The 6417-nt window shown below is 31.6% G+C and overlaps 1 long non-coding RNA gene across 1 annotated transcript; it reads left to right on the top strand.

Annotated features, from left to right (window-relative positions):
* The first annotated feature begins 1006 nt into the window (after window positions 1-1006).
* Window positions 1007-4552, top strand: LOC127904311 (uncharacterized). The gene is made up of 3 exons (XR_008057347.1): window positions 1007-1375; window positions 2690-2746; window positions 4318-4552. It is a non-coding gene; the product is annotated as an uncharacterized LOC127904311 (long non-coding RNA).
* Window positions 4553-6417: the final 1865 nt, after the last annotated feature.

Genomic DNA, 6417 nt, shown 5'->3' with positions numbered 1-6417 from the left:
CGGGTCATCTTGACTCATTACTACTAACCCTTTTTCGAGCATAATTTTACCTCTTCCGGCATTTACTCACATTACCCTTATCTAAAAATATCTTATTATTGAAAGACTAATCTCTCTGCCCATTTCCGAGCAATAAACCCTTCACTAGATATCTATTTTCTTCGCCCCATTACTAGGCACTTGTCCCATCACCGGGAAACTAGTTCCTTAGTCTATTACCAGGCACTAGTTCCATCACTAGGAAAACTAGTTTCTCTGCCCATTACCGGGCACTAATCCCATTACTGGGAAATCTAGTTCCTCACATTTTTTGTGAAACCCCTGGAAATTTATAATTTAAATATGTAGATGTGTAAACGTAAGATTGAAAGTGGTAATGTTTCAATGAGTGATGGAAACCAAGATTAGAAATAATAGATAAATAATGATATATAATGGAAGAGATGACCTTTATAAAATGAATTTTGGTTTAGAATTCATAAGGACAGAGAAACTGGTAACGTGTTTTGATGGATGAAATAATGAGAAAAATGACAAAATATTTTTTAGAAAATAAGTGAGGTAATAAAGAATACATTCCAAAATAATTAAATGACCTTAAAGGTTTAGAATGATAATTGATATGAATTTTTTTTTTGTGAAGATTGAACAAGAAAAATCTAGATTGTTTATGAAAAGTTATGAACTGATCAATTTTACATTAGGAAGCAGAGCTCTCAATCCAATCGTCGGATCGGGATGAAATTTTGTATGAAGTCTATTAATATGTTTTCCTACCTTGGTTGAATATCTCATCCCAATCGGAGTTTGGTAAAAACTAGCGATTTAAACAGAAATAAACCAGATAGTTTACATGAAAAATAAAATAAAATACATAAAAGCATGAAAGAGGGACAAAATTGTAATTATGAAAAAAAAGGTGCCTATAAAACTGCAAAGAGGCCACCAGTTAAAAAAAAAGAAAAAAAAGAAAAGAAAAAAATAGAGAAAAGCGGATAAGGGGAGAGAGCTGCAGATTTTGGAGAAAACCAATAATGCTCCGGTGGCCATATCTCTGGAATCCACCGTTGGATCATGCTTATATTTGGATATGTTGTTCTCATTACACACCTCTACTAACTGACCAGAGAGATTGGAAGGAACACAATATGTGTGACAGAAATCATCATCTGGAATGTCATGGAAAACAAAAAGGAAATGCACTTGCAGGGCAGTTTGGTCGCCGGCCGATTTCTCTCTCGTCCACCGTTGGATCATGCTCATTCTTGGATATGTGGTGCGCCTAGATGTTACCTTCATTTTGGACGGTGGAGATCGGAAAATATTTTGCTGGCAAGGTTTCGTGCATGTTGAACAGTAGCTCGTCCATTTTCAGGTAAGCTCGGTTTTCTTCAGATCTAGGGAGAATTAACTGTTGGATCATTATTATTTTGAGATATATTATGCACAACTCTATGATATGTAGTCTGACCGTTGGGTTTGAAACAATAATCAGATGTTGATGACTTATTGCCTTTTGAATCTATTGTTAGTTTTGGCAAAATGTAGTAAGCTTGATTAAGTACATGTTTTGATGAGATTAGAATTGTGTGGGTGTAGGTTTTATGGAAGATGTAATGGTAAAATATGTTCTTGTTATTAGTATTATTATAGATTAATTGTGTATTCTTTATATGAGGGGAAGAATGATTATTGTGTAAGAATAGTAAGGAACATTGTTGTATGAACATGTTGATTGAATAGAAAGCTAACTTGTTGATTGTGTGGATATAAATGGGGTGGAACCATGAATAAATTGAAATGAAAGAAATTTGGAAAATAAAACATATTTAAAGCTAGCCATAAGTGTTTTTAGCAAATGGTTAGTTAATGAAGGTTGTCATGGATCCTAATTAGTAGGGTGAAATTATTGTTGTGATAATGATCTGAGAATATTAATTGTTAAGGTTTGCCGTTATGTTTAATCGCACGAGGAGAAAGCGAAAGAAAATGAATAGTTCATCATGTTGTTGTATTAATAATAATAATAATAATAACAATAATAATAATAATAATAATAGGAACAATCTCAAAAGGAATGAGTTTCTTTATTTTGGTCTAATCTTGCTATATTATAGAGGTAGGGAAATTGTTTGAATGTTTTGCTTTAGAATTGGTTTGAATTTGTGATTTAATGATGTCAAATGACCTTGGATGATGTTGATTTTGCATGAAAATAAGTTGGAAGTTGAAAAGGATTTCCAAGGAATGAAAATCCTTGTTGTCCAAACTTTTAGCTATAAAGAAGGGGCTATTGTGATTGTTGATTTTGAGTCTTCAAACTAAATAATTTGGAGTTGGTTTCTTCATAAAAGTTGTATCTCTATGTTTAGCCTTTCATAGAGATAAATCATGCCCAAAACTGAGTTTTACAACTTTAGTTATGATTAAGACACTAGATAGTGTTCTGGGTTGGTTAAGCTTAATTGATCGGAATTAGATAATTTTTAATTGTTGCTTGGAATTGCTGTTGAGTGATGGTTTTAATAACAAAATTATAAGAATGAATATAAACATTAAAATGAGTAAGAGTATGAGATCTTAAAGAAAATTTCTTATGATTAGTTTGAGAATACTAGTTGAATGAGAATTAAATGAAGATGTGATGTTGGTTGTATTGTTAATAAATATTGAATCCCTAGTGGTACAGGGAAAGCTGTGGGGACTGGACAATTGCATGGAGTGGCAGCACGTGCACCTATTCTAGGTAGGTGATTCATCACCTTATTTTGTAATTATTAGTTTTTCTTAAATATTTGTGTTGTGTGTTTAATTGATGTTAAAAGAATGAAACAAATGAATAAGTTGAGTGATTATTACAAATGAGAATTATTGGTAATTTAAGAGAAATTACCGAAATTATTTGGCAAACAAAAAAGGTTAGCCAGGTGCTGGGTAATTCGTATGGAATTACCGGATTGATTGTGGCAACCAAGATGGGTTAGCCAGATTTCTTAGGTAATTAAGAGAATTACCAGGTATATTGGTTAACAAGGAAGTTAATTGGATATTTGGTAATTCGTATGCAATTACCGGATTGATTAGCTAACAAGAGAGGTTAGCTGGATGCTGGGTAATTCGTATGGAATTACCGGATTGACTTTGGCAACCAAGATGGGTTAGCCAGATTTCTTGGACAATTAAGAGAATTACCGGGTTTATTGGTTAACAAGAAAGTTAACTGGATATGGGGTAATTCATATGGAATTACAGGATTGATTGACTAACAAAAGAAGTTAGCTGGAGGCTGAGTAATTCGTATGGAATTACCAGATGTATTGGTAACCGTAGAAGGTTAACCAAAAGTATGGGTAATTATATGAAATTACCAGAATTATTGGCAATCGAGATGAGTTAGCTGGATAGTTAAGTTTTGAAAAGATTATGTGAATTAATTGATTGAAGTTAGAAATAGTAAATTCTAAATGTTATGAGTAAAATAATTAATATATGATTAACATATTGAGTAAATTAATTAATGTAGTTATTGGGTAGACACAATGACTTGGAGATTGGAGGGGAATTGATAGATAATTGATTACCATAGTGTTGGTGGCTAAGGATACATTACAATGATACTTAACACCATAATGATGGTGGCTAAGGGCATAAATTGATACTTGGCACTGTGATAAGGGTGACCAAAGTTATGTGAAGGATGCTTAGTGACCGTAGTGTCGATAACTAAGATTGTGTGCAAATGATACTTGGCAACCGTGGTTACAATGCATATGATGTTAATAAGAAAAATAAAAGGGGTTCGGTACAAATGGAAGAATCAAATGGCATTGATTAGCCATCCAAGTTTAGATTGCTAATGGTATCGATGAAGTTTCATCAGTGCCGGTATTTCTTAAATTGATTAGTCTAGCCCAATATTAGAAGACTAATGATACTAATGAGATTTATTAGTTTCAGCGATTATCTTCTAGCAACAGATTTAGAAAAGGGAAAATATTGATTAGTTATTCCAAAAGAATGAGATAAGCTAATAATACGAAGAGAGGAATATCTTGGTATCAAGTGAGAATTGATTTATAAAGAGATGGTGTTCGCAAACCATTGAGTTGTGTTGAGATTTCCAAGATGGAATTATTCTTGGCAAATGAGATAGAATATTAGATGGATATTGGTAATAGATGGAAAATATATATTGTAAAAGAGTTTTATGCCTAATTTTATATATCAAAAGAAATTTCGTAGAGATTATTGTCTGCCATTGTTATTGCTTGTTACTATTTTTTATATTTATGTGTACATGTTAATTTCTATTTTCAGGTCCATCAGGGCCGCGTCAAGGGTAATGCTAGTTTAGATATCTTTTGCTTTTGACTATGTAAATTATAAAACTTGAGATGTAATATTAATCCGTAAATTTGAATGTATGTCTTTACTCTAATGGTTTAAACTCTTAGTACCTATTTGACCATGCACATTTATAGTTGAAATTGAATCTTTCATTTGAACTATATTATATGATGTTATTGAATAAGATGTGTTGTGTTGATGATAATGAGTTGGGTGGAGACCCAGGATAATTGGGTCGTGATTTTGAGTTATGAGATGTGAGATATTAAAAGTGTAAACATGGTATATGTCGATAACTTGGGACCTACCAGTATAGGGGAGACTCTGCCGAAATTTTGGTAGAAATTTTGGTGGAACCTGTATATCACAAAAAAAAACAATTTACCTAAAAATTTTCAATATATCGCGAAAAAGAATGTAGAAAAATCGGGGTTATTACATTTTTAATCCATAATTGAATTCACAATACTTATCTACAATTGCAATTTCTAGTATAATAAACATGGTAAATAAAAGTGTTAAGGTATTCGAAACCTACATGTTGTCAAAGTTCTGGTAACACCTCTTTGCTACTGCACAACTCATGTGGCCTCCCCTGGATCCACAAGTATACCACATTATTTTCATTCCATATGCATTTCACATAATAATATAGTAAGTTGTTTTCTTTCAACTTATCCATCATTTATGATTCAACTTACATTGAACTTTTATTTCCTTTTGAAAGACACAAAGAATCCACTCTTCTTTAACACATTCATCATTAATTTATACAAATTTTAAACCATAATACCTCTTTGCTGCCGCACAACTCTCGTGGCCTCCCCTAAATCCATAAGTATACCACATAATTTTTCATTCCAAGTACATTTCATATAATAATATACCAAGTTGTTTTCTTTCAACTTAACCATCGTTTATGATTCAACTTACATTGGACTTTCATTTCCTTCCAAAAAAGACACAGAATTCATTCATTCCTTAACACATTCATCATTAATTTATACAAATTTTAAACCATTTTACATTCATAAATCTCAATTTTCATCCTTACTCCTATTTTGTCGAAACATATATAACAAAAAAGAATGTAAATTCTCTTCAATTTATCTCATATAGAACACATTATGTATTCATTCTCCTCAGACATACACTAATATATCATCATTATGGTTGAATAAATACAAATTCATCACATGCAATTTGGTCCCCTATTGGCCGACAATTAAGCCCTTAAGAACACCATAGTTTTCTTCATTATTTCTTTTGAATTTAGCACCCTTCACAATATAATCTAACATAATTGACTTAATCTACAATAAATTTGCATATCCCTCAAATTTCTACTATAAAACCTAACACAAAATTCATGAATTCAACCTCAATTACTTTCCTTTTTCATATAAGCTTGCTAGGTTAGGTTTAAAACTCCTTACCAAGTAATATTATTAACTTCGAGTTCCAACCAGTCAAAAAATTTCCACATCCCTCCCCTTTTTCCTTTTATTTTTTCACTCTCTCTCTAACTCAATATTCCATCTCTTTGGTTTTTCTTCATTTCTAGTGTTGATATTTTCTCTCTCAAAACCCTTTCTTTTCACTCCTATCTATCACTTCTCTAACTCTTCAATGGTGAAAGGAAAAAATAAGAAGAGAAAACACTATTTCTCTTTTTTGGCTGCACCGTTAACTTTAAGAGAAATAATAGCCAAAACGGTCTGACTATTTCGAGAAATTGTGCAACCATTTTATTAAATCAAGGTAGCCATTTCTAGTTTTGGACAAATACATATATTCAAATGTAAACCTTTCTTCTTTTATCTTATTAACTCTTCTTTCCCATTTTATTATATTCATTTATTACATCATAATTTCTATCACCCAGAATCGTTCCATAAATTTATACCGAAGTACCCTTAACCTCTTCATCTTTTATTCATATATGTTTGAACATATTATTATCATCATTTACCCCATTTTTTAATTATTATATTTCAAAAAAATTAACTGGGAGTTTACAAAAAGCATTTTATAGTAACATAGCTTAACCATCAAGTTATATTTTTTGCG

The sequence above is a fragment of the Populus trichocarpa genome, chromosome 14 (assembly GCF_000002775.5).
Source record: "Populus trichocarpa isolate Nisqually-1 chromosome 14, P.trichocarpa_v4.1, whole genome shotgun sequence".
In the NCBI taxonomy this organism is placed as follows: Eukaryota; Viridiplantae; Streptophyta; class Magnoliopsida; order Malpighiales; family Salicaceae; genus Populus; species Populus trichocarpa.
Note: the sequence above shows the minus strand (reverse complement) of the source record. Positions and strands in the feature narration are given on the sequence as shown.